General features: G+C 47.4%; 1 protein-coding gene across 5 annotated transcripts in view; it reads left to right on the plus strand.

The window, feature by feature from the left end:
• Nucleotides 1-1,039: 1,039 nt before the first annotated feature.
• The window catches only part of PLXNB1 (plexin B1), a 220,053-nt gene continuing 200,290 nt past the window's right edge, over nucleotides 1,040-20,802 (plus strand). For 4 of the 5 annotated variants that reach the window (XM_054034114.1, XM_054034116.1, XM_054034117.1 and 1 more), the window contains exon 1: nucleotides 1,040-1,125. The gene's annotated coding sequence lies outside the window, so the exon portion shown is untranslated. The remainder of the gene's footprint in view (nucleotides 1,126-20,802) is intronic. The other variant, XM_054034119.1, reaches the window with a different exon arrangement.

Consider the following 20,802-nt stretch of genomic DNA (forward strand, 5'->3'; position numbering starts at 1 on the left):
CTGCTGCCCCCCATAACCGCCTTCCCCCCCATAACACTCTGTCCCCTATGGCCTCCTTCCCTCCCCCCATATCCATCTGCCCCCAGGGTCTCCCTCCCATCTATCCCTGCTGCAACTCATGGGCTGCCGCTGCCCCCCATGACCTCCTCCCCTCCCCCATATTCCTCCCCTGTATCCCATATTCCTCCCCTGTATCCCTCTGTGCCCCATGGCCTCCCTCCTGTATCCCTCTGTCCTCCCATGACTTCCCTCCATCCTGCCTGGCCTTGCCAGGCTTTTTATGAATTTGCCAGTTGCCAGAAAAATAATTTAATCTGCTGGGTGTTTTTACATGGGTCTAAATATTTGCATTATTTTCACAGTACATTGCAATATCTAATGTTAAAGTTTCTGTGTCTAGCTAAAGATGCTGCAGTGTTTCCATCTCTGCAGTTTAAGTAAAAAAGTGATGCTATCAGTCTTAGCTATATGTGTTATTTCTCCAGATACTGTAAGTGGCTGTGAAAGGGGCTAATGGAATTGCCTTGCGGTCTCCTTGCGGTTGGGGTTACCGTGGGTTTGCGTGGTGGTGGTGCTGCTGCGCTATTTTTTTTGGCCTCCTCCCTCTCCATCCCTCTGCCCCGCATCCTTGCTGGCTCCATAGCCTCCCCCCATCCCTCTGCTCCCCATGGCCTCCCTCATCCCTGCTGCCCCCACATAGCCTCCCCGACCCATATCTCTGCGGCCCTCCCACGAGGCGTCACTCCTCCCATCCGTATCCCTCCCGTTGGACACTCAGGAGCCAATCAGATCTTGTCTCTGTTCTGTGAGACGGGAACGAGTTACTCAACACTGGAGCCACGTGGGAATCTGGGGGCGGGGCCAGGCTTGAAAGAGGTGTCGTCTGTCCGAGTGAGCAGGGGCTACTGGTAGAGTGCGACGCTCGGAGGCGGGTCTCAGAGGAAGGGGCGGGGTCGAAGTGGGGCTCGCACTGTGGTTGGCTGGAATGGGTGGGGATGCGGCGTTAGGCTGCTGGGGGCGGGGCTTGCAATCCACTGCCCGCGGAGCGGTTCGGTTCGGTTCGGGGGCGCGAGCCGCCTGGGGGAGCTGGGCCGAGCTCTGCTGTTCGTCACAGCGGGTGGCCAGGTAAGGAGCGGCTGCTGGCGCGTGGCCCGGTGTGACAAGGGGTCCCTGCCCTGGGCGCCCCGGCTGCTGCCCCGCGTCTTGCCCAGCCCAGGCGGCGGCGGCGGCACTCGGGCCGGTGAGCGCGCGACACGCGCCCCTGCGCCTGAGGGACGAAGGTTCGTTAGCTGCTGGCGCGCGCTGTGCCCAGCCCGGTGGGACGGCCGGGCCCTGGCACCTGCCTCGCGTGGCTCACGAGCTGCGGAACGGTGCCAGGGCCCCTGAGGGGAGTCGGCCAGAGCTGCCTGGCCTGGGGAAGGGCTCAGCCGCCCCACGCCTCTGCTGCATAAGGTCCGAGGTCCCCGTTCCCGCAGGGTCCTGGCCCGGCCCTGCCCGGCATCTCCCGGCAGGACTCCCTTTATGTTTGTCAGGGACTCACGCTCGCCGGTCTTCTGGGCCTTGAATGTGGGAGATGCTCGGATACATGGCCCCGTTACCTAGCAAGTAACTAGAGCTATAGGTACCCACGTTCTGCCACGGCCCGGATCACAGCACCTAGGGTGACCAGATGTCCAGATTTTATAGGGACAGTCCCAGTTTTGGGGCCTTTTTCTTATATAGGCACCTATTACCCCCCACACCCTGTCCCGATTTTTTACACTTGCTATCTGGTCACCCTAACAACACCTCTTATTTGGCTGCCCTCACCTGCTGCCCCCGACATTATAGCCGAAGTACTATTCTCTTGTGCATCTCCCCAGCCCCCCAGGTACGCCTTGGATAGATTTGGGGTTGAAGGGAGCTCTCCCAGCTCCTGGATGACTCTGCCTTGGATTATAGATGGTGAGGGAAACTTCTGGGTCTGGAGTTGAATGTCTAAGAACTTGAATGGCACAAGGAGTTGGATGCCCGATGCAGTGCTTAATTTGTAATGAAAGAGGTGCCCTGGGCTCAAGCAATTTTTTTACTTTCATAATTGATGTGGCAAGCCCAGAGGTGCCAGGGCTATGAACTGCCAAGCCTAGAGGTGCAGGGCTCAGCCCTGGCACTAATTAACCACTGGTGAGATGGTGAGGGTTTGGCAAGGAGGCATACAGTGTAATGAACTAAAATGATATTTTAAAATGAAGCAGAAATGTGTCATGTTAATTCTAGCAGAAAAGAGAAGGGTTTGAATCTAGTTACCAGGATTTGACTCAACTCCAAGTTTATGCTGCAATTGGTCCTAGAGAGAGGTGTGGTGGAGGGTATGTCTTATACCCTTATTGTGCGGATGGGGTCTCTCATAAACTATCTCAGATAATCTTGGAGGGGGCTGGAGTTCACCACACAGGGTTCAAGGGAGCCCATTTTAGTCTTATCTCAGAGTTTATGGCTACCTGCCTTTGATGTACTGCAGAATATCAGTTATGGAGAGAGGCTGATCTGGGCTGGAAACTGGAAGTCAGAAGTAACTGATTCCTTAGCTAAATAACGAAGTTCTAGAACTCTCAGGTGTGTTTGGTAGCGAAGTTGGTTTACAATATACACTTACCTAGTAAACTGTTGTTGTTCTCCCTATGACACCCTTCTGGGCCCCCTTCCCCCATGTTTCAGAACAGGAGACAGGAAAAGATTTGTGGCTTGAAAGCTGGAACAGAGAGAAAGAAGGCTGTTAATGGAATCTCTGAACTCCATCTATGTTGTACTGAGCTGGTCTTTCACTTTCATTCACAGCCAAGTATTTGTCAGAAATGAAGCTGATTTTTATTAAGGAACTGAGATTCATAAAAATCCAAGAAAGTGGAAATTTGACAGCTTTTTAGTGCTCTCTTCTTATATTGTGGTGAGATTTGCCTTTTTATTTTTTTATTTTTTAAACTTGGGAGTCATTCAGCAGTCAGAACCTGCTGAAGTGTTAAGAAGTCTAGAGACTAGCTTTTTTTTTTTTCTTGTTTTTTTTTTGGTGGGGATAGGGAATGGTATTTTTTGTCTAAATGACTTAAGCTGGTGGTGGTAATTTTGCAGAGTCAGATGTGGCACAGTAGGGCCAGGAATCGGATCTTCAGGAAGGGTCTGTGCCATTTAAAGGGTGCCGAGCTAATTGGTGGTGTGGAGGAGGAGCTCCTGAATAAAGAGAAAAGAATCAAAGGCTGCTAGCTGCATTCCATTTCCCTTCCCACGACTTTAACTCTATCTGCGAGCAGGGAATCACGGTGTATTTGGGTCTCTGGCTCATTTTTGTTTGTAGTGTAGATGGACCCCTTGTGTTATTACGTGGAGTTTGTGTTGTAGCTAGAAGCTGATTATGGTGTCTGCTTGTTACTTTCCCAGGAGATGAGTGTTGATCTACCCGGCTGGCTAATGGAGGGAAAGCAAAAGAAGAAAAGAATCTGGCTTTGTTTCTGTTGTTGGGCTGGAGGTGAATGAGCAGTGAAGTGGGGGATGGGCACAGATTTATCCTCTGGGTCTCATGGTAACAGCTGCTGCTTAAATACTTCATCTGACCCAGCCCCTAGGGTGGAGAGTGAAGAGGAGGGTTTATGTTTGTCGTCTGGATCAGTTCTGCACAGGTCACTATAGAGATGGAAACACTATATTTTCAAGTTTCAGAGTTTCATGCATCCGAAGAAGTGGGCTGTAGTCCACGAAAGCTTATGCTCTAATAAATTTGTTAGTCTCTAAGGTGCCACAAGTACTCCTGTTCTTCTTTTTACTATATTTTCAGTTCAGACTATTTTCCTTACAGATACCCAGGACCCACTGGCTGATGTTTAGTTGTGCTAATGTTTTTGTGTTAAGTGCCTTCTAGTTGCAGTCAAGAGGAGTGCTTATGGAGTCCTAGAAGCTGGAACACACAGTTTGGGCTGGGTGGTGTAACGCAGGGAACCCCAAGCTGGGGTCTAAGCTCCCTAAACCCCCCAGAAGGACTTGATTGAGGGGTTCTGGTTGTACCTACATGCTTCAGAAACAGACTTCAAAGAGAAACAGCAGAACTAAAATTCATTTGCAAATGTAACACCATTAATCTGGTCTTGAATAGGGACTGGGAGTGGCTGGCTCATTACAGCAGCAGCTTTTCCTCTCCTGGAATTAACACCACCTCATCTATTATTGGGAGTGGACTACATCCACCCTGATTGAATTGGCCCTGTCAACACTGGTTCTCCACTTGCGAAGTAACTCCCTGCTCTCCATGTGTCAGTATATAATGCCTGCATTATAATGTGTCAGTATATAATGCCTGTAACTTTCACTCTATGCATCCGAAGAAGTGAGGTTTTTATCCACGAAAGCTTATACCCAAATAAATCTTTTAGTCTTTAAGGTGCCACCAGACTCCTTGTTGTTTTTGTAGATACAGACTAACATGGCTACCCCCTGATACTTGTAGTAATATTTCTGCTGGTTTTAGTTGTATCTGGCATGAGTGTTGCAGGGCTCCTCAGGGAAGGTTGTGCCTCTGTTCTAACGCAGTGGTTTTCTACCTTTTTTAATTTGTGGACCCCTAAAAAATTTCAAATGGAGGTGTTCCACCCCGTTGGAAATCCTAGACATTGTCTGTGGACCCCCAGGGGTCTGTTGACCACAGGGGTCCGTTGAAAAACACTGTTCTAAAGGATTTCTGTCTGCCTTGACTCCCCTTGATTGGGGAGCAAAGAGTCTCAGATTTAAAAAAAAGACATCTGAGATGGGACTTCCAAACCATGGTTCAGATCTGCTTCTCTTATGTTAACCCTTTAACACCAGTCTATTCTCTTGTAGCTGGAAACTGCCTCTTCTGGTTTTAGTTTTCTTCCCCAGGAGCCATGAAGGATGCACTAATATTGGGTTTCACTCTGTGTTCTCCTGGCCTGTGCTTTTTGCACCATACTCCTCTTTGTTACTGGTTCTCAGCCTTGCAGGCAGTCCAGGAGCCAGGTGAATTTGTGGGCAGAGTGGGAACTAGCTGATGTTCTGGGCATATAAGTGGGATGATGGGGAGTAGGTTGGTTGTGGAAAATCTGGGGTGAGTTAGAGGTCGTCATTAACTTATATTAGTGCTTGGAGACTTCAATCAGACTGAAGGTTTTTGTGCTGGGTGCTGTACAAAGCCGTAAGAAGACAGTCCCAGCCTTATGTCTGGAAAACCACTCAGCAGTGGCAAGTCAGAAACTTTCCCAGGGAAGGAGGAGTCATCGCTTTCTCTTTGGAAGTGCATTGTCAAACTTTTCTCTCTGCTGTGACTGTAATCTTCCTCCCCTTAGGCTCTTCATTTTCCTCATTTCAATCCCTTATATTTCTAGAAAAAATATTGTGGATGAATCATTGGCAGTATGTCTGGTGTGAAGTCGAAGGATTTGGTTTTGTGGAACATTGGATCAAATCCCAGTGTATTACTGGGATGGCCTATATCTTGCAGGTAGTGGGGGCTATTTTTCTCCATTGGAGACCAGCTGGAATAGCCAGAAGGGTGTTAAACTAACAACACACGGGGAGGGTGCTCAGTCAAATAATGTGAAGAGAAGAAATGTTTGTTTATATACCAATGCTAGGAATCTGGACACCTAGCAAGAGGAGCTGGACATTCTTATTGATGAGAAGAAACTTGATATAATTGGCATTGCAGAAACCTCGTGGGAGGATTTACATGACTGGAATGTAAAATCATAGGAAGGACAGAATGAGTGAGAGGTGCGTGGTGGTGGTGGCATCATACACGAAAGACCTCATTACCTGATTTAAAATGATTGATAACTCAGAACCACAAAGATTTTTTGAATGCATATGGATCTGCTGACTGACAAAGTACAGGCTGGTGGGGGTCTGTTACACACCACAAAATCAAATCAGAGAACAGGATGAGTTCATAATTAAACACCTGTATGTAATGTGTAGAAAGAAATTGGTACTATGGGAAACTTCAATTTGGGAGATATGTACTAGGTAACTTTCTAATTCAAAAGGTATTAAATCTAACATGAGGTAATCCTATTTCACACCTCATTGTGGCTGATAAAGATGAATGAGTCACTGGACTGGAAGTTGGTGTCTGCCTAGGGACGAGATCATGGCGTAGTTACATTCAAAGTGCTAAACAGAGGAGGAGCCAAACCAGTAATATGTATACTTGGTGTTTCAAAAGGGTTACTTTCCCAAAGCTGAAGGAAAAATTTAGACAGAAAAATGTGAAAGATTGGGAGTTCTAATAAAATCTTCTTTAAGATGGACAAAAAGCTACAATTCCACAATCGAGAGAGGACAACTTTGGCTAAAAGCCCATCCTGGTTAAGTGGTAGTAATTAGAAAACAAAACAAAAACAAGACAGCAAATAGGAAAAAGGGAGAACAGATAGCAGTTGATATAAATTAGAAGTTATGAAGTGTAGAAAATTGATAAGGGAAAATAAAAATATCAGGGAAAAATTATGCCTGGTAAGGCAAAGAACAACAAAGAGTTTAAGTATATGAAGAAGAAAATAAATTCTAGCAATAGTATAGGACCTTTATTAAATGAGGATGGTGAAATTGATGATAATGATGAAGAAAATGCAGAAATGTTTAGTGAATATTTGTTCTGTGTTTGGAAAGATGCAGGATGATGTACTTACTTCACTTGTGGATGATCAAGTACTTTCTGGTCCCTTAATAATAAAGAATGATGTTTAAACAATATCTACAAGGGATAAATTGTGTTATCCAGGCCCGCTGATTTAAATTGACCCGAGAATCCTAAAAGAAGTACCTGTACCAGTAATAACTTTTAATAAATCTTGGAATGGCAGGAAAATTCCAGAAGACTGGAAGAGTACTAATGTTGTGCAAATATTCAAAGAGCAAGTGGGATGACCCAGGTAACTATAGGCTGCTTAGCCTGACATTAAATCTGGGCAAAATAACGGAAAAGCTGATACAGTATTCAACTGATAAAGAATTAAAGGATGGGAAGGTAATGAATGTTAGTCTACATAGTTTTCTAGAAAAGTGGTCTTTTTAAGCCTGATTTCCTCCTTTTAAGATTACAAGTTTGAGAAGGTAACTGCATGGATGTAACAGACTTTTGTAAGGTGTTTGACCCTGTGACATTCTGACTAAAAAATCAGTAGTATACTATATCAATGATGCACATGTTAAATGGATTAAAAACTGGCTAACTAATCTCAGAAGTAGTTGTCAACAAGCAAAAGCGTCGAGTTGGTGGGTGGTGCTCAACCCACACTCTGCCCTAGGTTCTGCCCTCACTCCACCCCTTCCTCCAAACCCCCACCCCTGCCCCACCTCTTCCTGCCCACGCTTCACCTCCGACCCTGCCCCCACTCTGCCTCCCTCCACGCCCTCCAACCGACCCTTACCACTCAGCAGGCACCTGAAGATGAGGCTGCCTGGGGCACACAGGCTGCGGAGCGCGCCCATGGGGCAGAGGGGAGCGCTGCCGGGGCTTGAGCACCGCCCACCCCTCCCAACCCCAGCTTGGCGACGGGCTGCATCCCTCTCATGATGGTGCTACACGCTGCTGCCCTGGTCTCCGGCACCAGCTCCGCCCAGATCCGCCCCCACGAGGTACACTCCAGGTGCAGGGATGGAGATGGGGGCAGCAGCATGTGGTGCCGGCAGGAGAGGGACACGGATGGGCAGACACAAAGCCAGGGTTGGGAGTCCCAGCCTGCAGATTCGGGGGGGCTCTGGCCCTGAATTGGGTGGGCTTGATTGGATCCAAAGTGAGGTGGGCTGTGGCCCACCCAGGCCCACCAGTGGCTATGCTTCCCCAGGTCCCTGCCCCATCCCACCGCCTCCACTTCTCCCCCCACCAGCGTCGTGGAACAGCTGATCACCGGCGGGTGGGAGGCACTGATCACTGGAGGCACTAGGGAGTGGGGGAGGTGCTGTCCCACCCACTGTCTCCCCTCCCCCCCCCCCCCCCCCCCGTGGGTGCTCCAGCCCCAGAGCACCCACAGAGTCAACGCCTATGTCAACAAGGAGTTGTCATTGAATGGTGGTGCTTCTAGTGGGGTTTTGCAGGGATCAGTGCTAGGCCTGCCACTATTCAAAATTTTCATCAGTGGATCTCATGTTCTATGGGCCTGTGTTAGAGAGAATGTCAGACAGGATGATCACAGTGGTTCCTTCTGGCCTTAGAATATGAATCTAGAAGTAAATATAAGATCACTGCTGATGAAAATTTGTGGATGACACAAAGATTGGAGTGGTAAGTAATAACAAAGACAGGGCAGTCATGCAGAGTGATCTTGCTCACTTGGTAAACTAGGCCTATTCAAACAAAATAAATTTTAATACTGCCAAGTTCTAGGTTAGACATCTAGGAACAAACAGTGCATGCCATACCGACAGAATGGAGTACTGTGTGTGGAAAGCAGTGACTCTGAAAAGTCTTCTAGGGATCATAGAGTACAAGGAACTGAACATGAGCGCCTGTGGCAAAAGTGGCTAATGCAATCCTTGGATGTGTTAAAAGGGGAGTAGTAAGTAGGGAGATGATTTTGCCTCTGTATACAGCATTGGTGAGACTGATGCTGATATACAGCATCCAGTTCTGGTGTCCGCATTCTTAAAGGATGTTGAAAGATGTAATTGTGTACAGAAAAGAGCCACAAAAAAGATAAAAGGGCTGAAGAAAATGCCTTAGGCATAGTCAACCCTAGAAACTTACATTGGTATAGCTACGTCTCTCAGGGGCTGAGTTCCCTGTAAGCTGCGCAGTGGCCTATTAAGCCCCTCAGGGCTGCGGCAGGGAGAGATGCCTCTCCTCCAGCGGGGACCTGCCATGGGAGAGGTGCCCCTCCCCGCTGGCCCCAGGATGAAGCGGCCAGGGGAGAGGTGCCTCTCCCCCTACCCTGAGCTGCAGCGATGAGAGAGGGTTGGGGAGAGTCCTCTCTCCCCACCGCAGCCCCAGGGTAGCGTACATCCCCAAGCCCCTCATCCCCAGCTGCACCCCGGAACCTTCACCCCTAGCTGGAGCCCTCATCCTCCCCCACCCAACCCTCTGCCCCAGGCCTGAGCTCCCTCCCGCACCCCGAACTCCCCAACCCCACCCCAGAGCCTGCAACTCCCAGCCAGAGCCCTCACCCTCCTTCCCCCCGCACTCCAACCCTCTGCCCTAGCCCTGAGCCCCCTCCCATACTCCGAACCCCTCAGCCCCACCCACACCACATGAATTTTGTTATATGCACCAATATGAAGGTGGTGTGTCACATATCACCTCCATATTGGTGCACATAACAAAATTCATTCCACACATGGACATAAATAACTAGAGGGATACGGCTCAGGGGTGTGAAAAATCCACACCGCTGAGCGACATAGCCTAACCCTCAAATGTGGACAGCACTAGGTCAATGTAAGAATTCTCCCTCAACTTAGCTACTGCCTCTCTGGGAGGTGGATTACTTATGTCAATGAGAGAAGTGCTGCTGCGCCACTGTAGCATTTTAAGTGTAGACATGAGATCAATCTGTTCTGTTTCGCTTATCAAAAGGGAGATTTAGAGGTCTCTTGATTACAGTGTATAAGGGCAGGTCTACTCTTAAAAAATTGCAGCAATGCAGTTGCATTGCTTCAGTGAAGACCCTACTAGGAAGCTTGTCAATATTCCCCACCTTCCCCACTCCATTCAGTTCTCCTGTTTTCCCTCCTTCCTCATTCTCTGATCTCCACAATCCTTTTCGATTCTTAACTTCCTCTCTGCCTCCAAAAGTTATTTCTGTGACCCCAATTTACCAACATCTGTCCTATGTCTCAGAACTGCTACACCTGCTCTGGGGAGAGCACATTAAAACAAGTATTAAAGATACTATTAACAGGTGGCTCAGTTTAAGGCTCCTACAGCCATGTTACTCCACTTTGACAATGGCTGACTTCTGTGTATTTAAATTCTCATCCTAAAGTAGCTTTGCATGAATAGCTTTGATTCTGTTGCTTCTTAGGCCATTTTCTGTCTCCCCTCCCCCTTGGGGAGGGACTGTGTGTAGGAATAGATTTTGTTTATTTGTGAATAGGGGGAAATACAGAAGTGCTCACTGTTCTCCCAATGCATATTTGATCTTCGCTAAGAGTAGATAAATAAAGGTTATCTTGGATTAAAACATTGCCTGTACATGGTGTTTGTTATAGTTTTTATGACTTGCCATTTTTGCCACTATTTCCTGGTGCATTTTTCTAAAATTTTCAATGATAAAATTAACCCTAGCAGCCAGCCCCTTGTGCTCTGATACGCTGCTGCCTAGCTAAAAAGGAAAAGTTGTCCTAATAAAATTGCCTTCTGCAGAATCCAAATTTCATGACTGACTGAGTAAACCTCATATTACAAATGCAATTAAATTATTAACTTAAGGCAGGTTAAATTGTCTGCATTTTCCATTCTGTTTTTGATGGACCTTTGTGGTAAAAGGAATCGTTTTAAAAGGAGGCTGTCTGACAAACATTGCATGTGGAACTTTGTGGAGGGGAGACTGGGTGGGGAGTTTTTGTTGGTACTGTGAACTTGCTACCAGAGTGAGAGACTAAAGGTATGTCTACACTACGAAATTAGGTCGATTTAATGGAAGTCGATTTTTTTAGAAATCGATTTGATACAGTTGATTGTGTCCCCACTAAGTGTATTAAGTCGGCGGTGTGTGTCCACAGTACCGAGGCTAGCGTAGACTTTCGGAGTGTTGCACTGTGGTAGTTATCCCACGGTTCTCGCAGTCTCTCCCACCCATTGGAATTCTGGGTTGAGGTCCCAATGCCTGATGGGGCAAAAACATTGTCGCGGGTGGTTCTGTATACATGTCGTCAGGCCTCCGTGAAATCAATGGCAAAAAATCGTTTTTTGCCTTTTTTCCTGGGTTATCCATGCAGATGACATACCACGGCAAGCATGGAGCCCGCTCAGCTCACTGTCACCGTATGTCTCCTGGGTGCTGCTGGCAGATCCGGTACTGCAGTGCTACACAGCAGCATCCCCTTGCCTTGCGGACGGTAGACGGTACAATATGACTGATATTAGTCGTCCCGTGGGTGCTCCTGGCTGACCTCGGTTAAGGTGGTCAGGGGCGCCTGGGCAGACATGGGTGCTCCTGGCTGGCCTTGGTGAGGTGGTCAGGGGCGCCTGGACAAAAATGGGAATGACTCCAGGTCATTCTCTTCTTTAAGTTTCGTCTAATGGAGATTCAGTCTTGCCTGGAATATCATGCCAGCTGGAGGCTTCTGCCTCAGGCTGCTCTCCCAGTCAGCAGCACTGTGCGGTCGCACCTACCCCAGCCTACTCCTTGCTCCCATGGTTCATGAAGCCTCGACAGTAGTAAGGAGCAGTTCAACTATAGACTGAGCAAGTGCATAATGGTGGTAGAATGTGCCTTTGGACATTTAAAAGCTCACTGGTGCAGTTTACTGACCCGGTTAGACCTCAGTGAAACCAATATTCCCATCGTTATTACTGCTTGCCATGTACTCCAAAATATCTGTGAGAGTAAGGGGGAGACGTTTATGGCAGGGTGGGAGGTTGAGGCAAATCGCCTGGCCGCTGATTACGCGCAGCCAAACATCAGGGCGGTTAGAAGAGCACAGCAGGGCGCACAGTGCATCAGAGAAGCTTTGAAAACTAGTTTCATGACTGGCCAGGCTACGGTGTGAAAGTTCTGTTTGTCTCTCCTGGATGAAAACCCGCCCCGTTGGTTCACTCTACTTCCCTGTAAGCCAACCACCCTCCCCTCCTCGCTTTGATCTCCGCTTGCAGAGGCAATAAAGTCATTGTTGTTGTTTCAAATTCATGCATTCTTTATTAATTCGTCACACAAATGGGGGGATAACTGCCAAGGTAGCCCGGGAGGGGTGGGGGAGGAGGAAAGAACAGGGATGGGGTAGTTGTAGGGGCACCCCCTAGAATGGCATGCAGCTCATCATAGATGCGGCATGTCTGGGGCTCTGACCCAGAGTGGCCGTTTGCCTCTCTGGTAGGCTTCACGCGGCACTGCTGCAGGTCCCTGTTATAACTTCTGTCCTTCAAGCCCTTGGAGATTTTTTTCAAATATTCCGGCATTTTGTCTTTTGGAACAGAGTTCGAATAGCACAGATTCGTCTCCCCATACAGCGATCAGATGCAGTACCTCCAGTTCAGTCCATGCTGTGGAGATCTTTTGTGATTCTGGGACTCCATGGTCACCTGTGCTGATAAGCTCTGCATGGTCACCTGTGCTGATCAACTCGCTACGGTGGCCAAACAGGAAATGAAATTCAAAAGTTCGTGGGGCTTTTCCTGTCTACCTGGCCAGTGCATCTGAGTTGAGAGCGCTGTCCAGAGCGGTCACAATGGAGCACTCTGGGATAGCTCCCGGAGGCCAATACCGTCAAATTGCGTCCACGCTACCCCAAATTCGACCCAGCAGGGTCAATTTCAGTGCTAATCCCCTTGTCGGGGAGGAGTAAAGAAATCAATTTTAAGAGCCCTTTAAATTGACAAAAATGGCTGCGTTGTGTGGACGGGTGCAGGGTTAAATCGATCTAACACTGCTAAATTCGACCTAAGCTCGTAGTGTAGACCAGGCTAAGTGCTTGTTTCCTTCCTTCACTTCTTCTGCCCTGAATGCATTTTCTCATTCAAGACACAGCAAATGCTTTGGAGCCTCCTGAATAGGTGTTACATGTGTTACATCCATTTGTTACATGTATTACATCCATGCAATTTGAGATATTCCTTGACTCTAATTGTAAGCTAGCTGTTGTCACTACTTTACCTCACAGGGGAGTGGGCCTGGTGTAGAATTGGTGCCGGGAGCAGAATCTAAAGTGTAGCAATAATAGAGAGTGGAATCATTATCCAGAATGTGTGAGAACATTTGATGCCATCATAATGTGAGCATGCTATTTGTTCTGTAAAGTTGGCTTGTCTGCTGTGCACACTTGTGTTCTGAGTTTTTGAACAGAAGTGAGACAGGATACCTGTGACTTCAGATGTTAAAAACGCAAATCAGTGGGCCTTAAATTAATGATGCATTTTTTTACATTGCCAGATGATGGTGGGGTCCTCTGACACTAACACTGATCCAGGAAGAATCTAGGAACTCAACGTGAGCTGCTATTAGGCTGTCTTGCATTCTAAGGCTGATGGGGGTGGGGCGGAATTAAGATCACTGTCCTCAAAGTATTCAAAGCTTCAAATTAAGCATGGGATTGTGTGCATAGGCGCCGTCTTCCTCTCTACCCTGGGGGTGCTCGGCCCACCTCCACTCCACCTCTTCCTCCAAGCCCCCACCCCTGCCCTGCCACTTCCTGCCCCTGCTCCCTCCAGGCCTCGGTCCCACTCCACCCCTTCACCCAAGGCCCCACCCCTGCCCCGCCTTTTCCGCTGGGGAGAAGAGAGGGAGGGAGCTTGGCTGCCGGCAGGTGCTAAGCCCTGGAGCGCCCACGGAGTCGGCACCTATGATTGTTTGGCTTTGCAGAAGCCACCTTGAGGGATTGGAAGTGACCTTGAAGAATCCTGAGTGGGGATGGGGTAGAAAGAATTGGGCTTTAGATAGAGTAGGTATCGTGGTGAATGTGCAGTGGCTTGATTACATCACACCAGCCAGTATAATGTATATAATCAGACTATGTTCACTTGTGAGTGTAGGGCTGAACTGGAGTGGGGACTTGTTCAGAATTGGAATGTGATCAGAAAGCATGTAACAGTGATGTTCGTATATGAACATTCTCTTAATTCTTTTCACACGTTAGAGGAAATGTTAAGTTAATACGATTAACTTAAAAATAACAGTAAGATTAAAATTACTGGCATAACTCTCAAGTGAGGTGGGTATAAACTGTCAGCAATTAACCCTTCAATCAATTTTCCACATAACTGGCTATAAAGGGAGCTTGGCTCCTGGATCCCATCCACTTTTCTGGTTTTGCTGCTTTCCTGTTTCATTACTTCAGAAGGCAAATTCTGTTCCTAGCTGGCTTGCTATCCAGGTATTACCTTGTCATTCACATTGGGTAGCACAATGTGGCCTTCTATGTGATGCCTGAAATTAAATCCTCATAAATCCAGATGGACTATGTGGCTCAGAAAATTGCTGGAATTGCCTTTTCCTTCACTTATTAGTCTGGCTTGCACAAAATGAGTTCGGGTGACGTGTTGAACCATTTCCTAGTCAACCCATCATCTGCTTGACGAAACATCACAGCTGACACTTGCTGGCATCTTGGCAGTGTCATGAGATGGGGTGAGCACTAAGTGGGCATGGAAATCAAACTACCCTGTTTTTAGAGATGGTCCTTATGGGTAAAGTCAGTGTGGGGGTGGGGAGGGGCAGCTAAGTGAGCACTTCTGCTCCTGTGCTGGACTTGTTCTGTGTATAATCTGCATCTGAGGTACCAGTCATGTGAACAATGTTAGTCAGTCAGGTGATGACTAGTCCCAGCAAGGAATTTTTGTACCCAGACCACCTCCTTATAGGATTTCTCTGCAGCTTTCCTTCAGGTACTGTCACTACCTCTCAGAGCTGGCTCAGCTGGCAGCAGGATTGGTCCATTCCCAAATAAAGCTGCAGCATCAGCTATAGAAGACAAACCCAGATGAGGAAAGCTTGGAGGAAGATGAAGAAGCAGCTCCCAACCAGTGCTTGTTCCCAGTAGGGAAGCTCCTAGGTTGGAATCAGTAAGCCTCTACAATCTGTTTTCTCTTCTGTCTCTCTCCTTCCAACCACTCAAATCGAGCTCCTGATGAAGCCCTATTCTCTCAACCACTCCCTCCATTCTTTTTGGGGATCTGTCTATAGGCTTTTCCACTGAACTTCTGCAGTTTCCAACTGCCTAATTAGGTACCAAAGGCTTGTGGAGGAAGGTGAACTGGACTTAGACCTTGATCCCATCCCATTTCTCCTCCGTCCCTACTTGTAGATGCTGCCAGATGACAAATATCCTTGGACAAATAGGCCTATCAGCTCTCTCATATGGCTTGTCTCTTTAAATATCTCTGAGAGCCAGAGCTAGGAAGAGGATGATGGACAAGCTGTTTTCTTTCTTAGGTTCTTCAGAGAACCATATTCTCCTATGTGAATGTTGGAGACCTGGTGTGCTGCTCTGACCCCTCCCCACTGTTCCCAGTAAACTAGTAAAAGCCCTTCAGATTAGATTGATATATTTCATGGCTCTTCATTTGTCTTCCATGAATCCTGCAATCAGATACTCTTTCCTCTGAGGAACACTTCTCCCCTGCTATCCAGCAAGCCCAGGGTGGGACAACTTCTGCTCTATTGGCTTCAAGACAGCATGCCTCCAGTTGTGGGTGAAGAGCTTGTCTTAATGTCAGTCTTCTGTTTAGCCTGTCATCTGAGTTTCCTCAGAGGCCCGGGCAGTATTGATAACTTCTTCAGAGAAGAAGGGATCCATATCTTTCTTTACTTGGATGACCTGGTTTGATCCCAGTGCTGGCAGGCTAGGTTATTCAGGAATAAGGGTTTGTGATCAGTTGAGCCACATGGCTTGTCTGCTTTTGAAAGTTGATGTGGATTAAGGTAGGGTGTGAATTTAAAGTGCAGTATCAACGCTTATGTGTAGACAAATCCAAAAGCTACTTATTCTTTCTCTCAGGGGGCCTAACTTTTCTGGGGGCCAGATTGTGCAGTCTTTTCAGCAGTGGTACAGAGGTTAGAAGTCTTGTGCAGACATTTCTCCAGCACCTCACTATGATGATCAGGAAAGGCCTTCAGCTTCTGCATCTGAAGGTGTTGTGTTCAGGTACAATCCAGAGGGTCCTCCCAGAGGCCTCTGCAAGCATTTCTGCTATCTGTGTGGGATCACAGCCTAGAAACCCCTATACGATCAATCTTGTAGAAAGAGAGAAGAATATGGTTCCTTCAGTCTCTGGGATAGTGGACACATCTGAAATCTGTCCAGGAGGAGCCTTTGGCATAAATGCTGATAGTCAGGTTTCGTTTTGTGTGGAGTAGCACCTTAACAGAACACATCCTGTTGTTTTTTTTCTAATGTTTGATTTGGTGGTTTTGAGATCCCACATCTTAGGGCACATGTAGTAGAATGCTCTGTTGTGCAGCAACAACTTTAACTCCATCTTAATGAAGGTTTTGTAAATGAATTTGACTTTATTATTGTTCTGAGAAATGGCTGAACTCTTGTTTGCTGAAATAAAAAAAATAAATCAGCCTGAGCCAGAAATGAAGCATGGAAAAACTTCAGCCTGAATGGATAGTTTGTTAGTTATAAGCAACTAAAAACAGGAGCTCTGTAATGGGGAGTGTTAGGCAACCTTAACTTTAGGCATTGCTCTGCCAATAATAATGAGCAGGGAGGCGGCTTGGGTAATCTAATAGGACTCTGTCTCTTAATTTTTGATTTTGCCACACTTGGTAAGGATGTTCATTGAAGAGATTTGTGCAGTTCTCATTTTGATTTTTTTCAATGTTTGTGCGGTGTCCTTCAATTGTATTCTGTGTGCAATTACTGCAGTGCACAAATGGCTCATAAATTGTACAGGAGTGTAGCACTGAATGGATGGAACTGTCAGAATTTGACAAAGTTTCTTTCCTTTGGGAAACTATAAGCAAATGCACTGTCCTGTGGTGACATGCATCTGTGTTTACTGGATGAGTCTCATAATGCGTTGAGGTGCTTTGTGTTTTCCCCTTTGCTTAAATAATGGAATCTAAGGCCTTGCCTTCACTGCTGAAAAAGGTGTATTTTTGATGAGTGAGCTATCCCATAGTAAAAACACATGGACATAAGTCACTTTAGTGTTTACCACAAGGTAAACTAGGTGGAGGGTTTCATGCTGACCTCATCTAGTTTACCTCATGGTAAAGCTAAAGGAACTTGTCTTCACTGTGGGTGTGTGTGTTTTTTTTTTTTTTTTTTTTTTTTTTAAAACCTTGAGATAGCTCATGTATGTTAGTTACCCAAAGGTGAAAAATGCACCTTTTTTAGGAGTGATGAAAAAGCCTGAGATTTTGATATGAAGAGGGGAAAACCATTGCATAGATCAGACTTGTTACATTTTGGAAATAGTAAGCATGATGAGAAATGAGATATTCAGATGTGGAGGGACTTAATATTTTTGATCCAGGAGCAGTCAGATGTTCATGGATCCTGCAGTGAAGTCACAAAGAAAACTCCTGATCCCCTAAATTCAGAATTATTACTTGACTGTGAGATCCAACAGAAAGCTGTGAAGTGGAAAAAGAGTTTTGTGTTAGTGAGGGTTCTGGTAGGGACTTTATGAAGTCAATGGAGATGTTTTAGGGCAAATCTTCAAATCACTTCTGCATCAGGGAATTTCCTTAGGATTTTAAGAAGTTTCTGAAGTAGAATTGTGGGTGTAAATGTGAATATTACATGTGCAGACCCTTAAAATACTGTAATTTTAAAAACACAAGTCTTTCCCCCATAATCATGGAAACCTGACTTTTTCAAAGTGGAAGTTAAACTTCTTAAAGAAAGCAAACATATTATGAAAGTGATTAATTAAGGTCCCCAACACTACCATTATGACTCATCACCCATAATCACAACTTTACAGCTGCTCACTTTCTATCGTTTACTCCGACAATATGAACTATATGTCCAGTATGCTGTACCATATTCTGCAGGATCTCAGGGTATGTCTACACTACGAAATTAGGTCGAATTTATAGAAGCCGGTTTTATAGAAATCGGTTTTATACAGTTGGCTGTGTGTGTCCCCACATAAAATGCTCTAAGTGCATTAAGTCGGCAGACCGCGTCCACAGTACCGAGGCTAGCGTCGACTTCCGGAGCGTTGCACTGTGGGTAGCTATCCCACAGTTCCTGCAGTCTCTACTGCTCTTTAGAATTCTGGGTTGATATCTCAATGCCTGATCATGCAAAAACAGTGTCACGGGGGTTTCTGGGTACATGTCGTCAGGCTCCTCCCCCTCTGTCAGAGCAACGGCAGACAATCAATTCGCGCCTTTTTACCTGGGTTACCTGTGCAGACAACATACCACGGCAAGCATGGAGCCCTTTCAGGTCAGCTCACCGTCACCATATGTCATCTGGGTGCCGACATACGTGGTACTGCATTGCTACACAGCAGCAGCTAATTGCCTTTTGGCAGTGGACGGTGCAGTATGACTGGTAGCCGTCATCGGCTATCTGGGCACTGGCAGACGTGGGGCTGCATTGCTATACAGCAGCAGCTCCTTTCCTTTTGGCAGTAGATGGTGTATTACTACTGGTATCCGTCGTCGTCGTGCTCCTCAGTGAGTTTGATCAGAGGCACCTGGGCAGACATGTTTTGACTCCTGGAGACTCAGTCCTGCCAGCAGTCCTATTGAACCGTCTTGACGATGATGGCTAGCAATCGTAATCCAGCATCTTCGGCCAAGCACCCAGAAGATGCCGATGGCTATCAGTCATGTTGCACCGTCTGCTGCCAGCCTAAGATGTAAAAGATAGATGGACCAGATTTGTTCTGTATTCATTTGCTTCCCCATCCCTCCGTGAAATCAACGGCCTGCTAAACCCAGGGTTTTGAGTTCAATCTTTGGGGGGGCCATATGTGTGACAGTTGTTTGTGTTTCTCCCTGATGCACAACCACCTTTGTTGATTTTAATTCCCTGTAAGCCATGTCGTCACTCGCCCCTCCCTCCCTCTGTCAGACAATAGTTTCGCGCCTTTTTTCAGCCCAGAGGCCATAGCACTGGGATCATGGAGCCCGCTCAGATCACCGCGGCAATTATGAGCACTATGAACACTACGCACATTGTCCTGGAGTATATACAGAACCAGAACATGCCAAAGCAAAACCAGGTGAGGAGGCGATTGCAGCGCAGCGACGAGAGTGATGCGGAAATTGACGTGGACATAGACCTCTCTCAAATACAGGCCCCAGCAATGTGCAAATCGTGGTGTTACTGGGGGAGGTTCATGGTGTGGAATGCCGATTCTGGACCCAGGAAACAAGCACAGACTGGTGGGATTGCATCGTGTTGCAGATGTGGGACGATTTCCAGTGGCTGCGAAACTTTCGCATCCATAAGGGCACTTTCATGGAACTTTGTGACTTGCTTTCCCCTGCCCTGAAGCGCCAGAATACCAGGATGAGAGCAGCCCTCACAGTTGAGAAGCAAGTGGCGATAGCCCTGTGGAAGCTTGCAACGCCAGACAGCTACCAGTCAATCGGGAATCAATTTGGAGTGGGCAAATCTACTGTGGGGGCTGCTGTGATCCAAGTAGCCAACGCAATCAAAGACCTGCTGATATCAAGGGTAGTGACTCTGGGAAACGTGCAGGTCATAGTGGATGGCTTTGCTGCAATGGGATTCCCAAACTGTGGTGGGGCGATAGACGGAACCCATATCCCTATCTTGTCACCGGAGCACCAAGCCACCGAGTACATAAACCGCAAAGGGTACTTTTCAATGCTGCTGCAAGACCTGGTGGATCACAAGGGACGTTTCACTAACATCAACATGGGATGGCTGGGAAAGGTACATGATGCTCGCGTCTTCGGGAACTCTGGTCTGTTTCAAAAGCTGGAGGAAGGAACTTTCTTCCCAGACCAGAAAATAACCATTGGGGATGTTGAAATGCCTATAGTTCTCCTTGGGGACCGAGCCTACACCTTAATGCCATGGCTTATGAAGCTGTACACAGGCAGCCTGGACAGTAGTTGGGACCTGTTCAACTATAGGCTGAGCAAGTGCCAAATGGTGGTAGAATGTGCATTTGGATGTTTAATAGCGCGCTGGCGCAGTTTACTGACTCGGATAGACCTCAGTGAAGCCAGTATCCCCATTGTTATTGCTGCTTGCTGTGTGCTCCACAATATCTGTGAGAGTAAGGGGGAGCCATTTATGGCGGGGTGGGAGGTTGAGGCAAATCGCCTGGCTGTTGATTACGTGCAGCCAGACACCAGGGCGGTTAGAGTACAGCAGGGTGCGGTTCGCATCAGAGAAGCTTTGAAAACCAGTTTTGTGACTGGCCAGGCTAAGGTGTGAAACTTCTGTTTGTTTCTCCTTGATGAATCCTCCCACCTGGTTCACTCTACTTCCCTGTAAACTGACCATCCTCCCGTCCTCCCTTCGAGCACCGCTTGCAGAGGCAATAAAGTCATTGTTACTTCACATTCATGCATTCTTTATTAATTCATCACACAATTAGGGGGATAACTGCCAAGGTAGCCCGGGAGGGGTGGGGGAGGAGGGAAGGAAAAGGACACACTGCAGTTTAAAACTTTAACACTTATTGAAGGCCAGCCTTCTGATGCTTGGGCAATCATCTGGGGTGGAGTTGCTGGGTGGCCGGAGGCCCTGCCACCGTGTTCTTGGGTGTCTGGGTGAGGAGGTTATGGAACTTGGGGAGGAGGGCTGTTGGTTACACAGGGGCTGCAGCGGCGGTCTCTGCTCCTGCTGCCTTTCCTGCAGCTCAACCATACGCTGGAGCATATCAGTTTGATGCTCCAGCAGCCGGAGCATCGATCTTGCCTTCTGTCCGCAAGCTGATGCCACCTATCCTCTTCAGCCCGCCACTTGCTCTCTTCAGACCGTGATTCAGACCGCCACCTCTCCTCTCCTGGGAGTGGCTGGCTCACTACAGAAGCAGCTTTTCCTCTCCTGGAATTGACACCTCCTCATCTATTATTGGGAGTGGACTACATCCACCCTGATTGAATTGGCCCTGTCAACACTGGTTCTCCACTTGTGAAGTAACTCCCTGCTCTCCATGTGTCAGTATATAATGCCTGCATCTGTAACTTTCACTCTATGCATCCGAAGAAGTGAGGT

The sequence above is a fragment of the Malaclemys terrapin genome, chromosome 7 (assembly GCF_027887155.1).
Source record: "Malaclemys terrapin pileata isolate rMalTer1 chromosome 7, rMalTer1.hap1, whole genome shotgun sequence".
Classification (NCBI taxonomy): domain Eukaryota; kingdom Metazoa; phylum Chordata; order Testudines; family Emydidae; genus Malaclemys; species Malaclemys terrapin.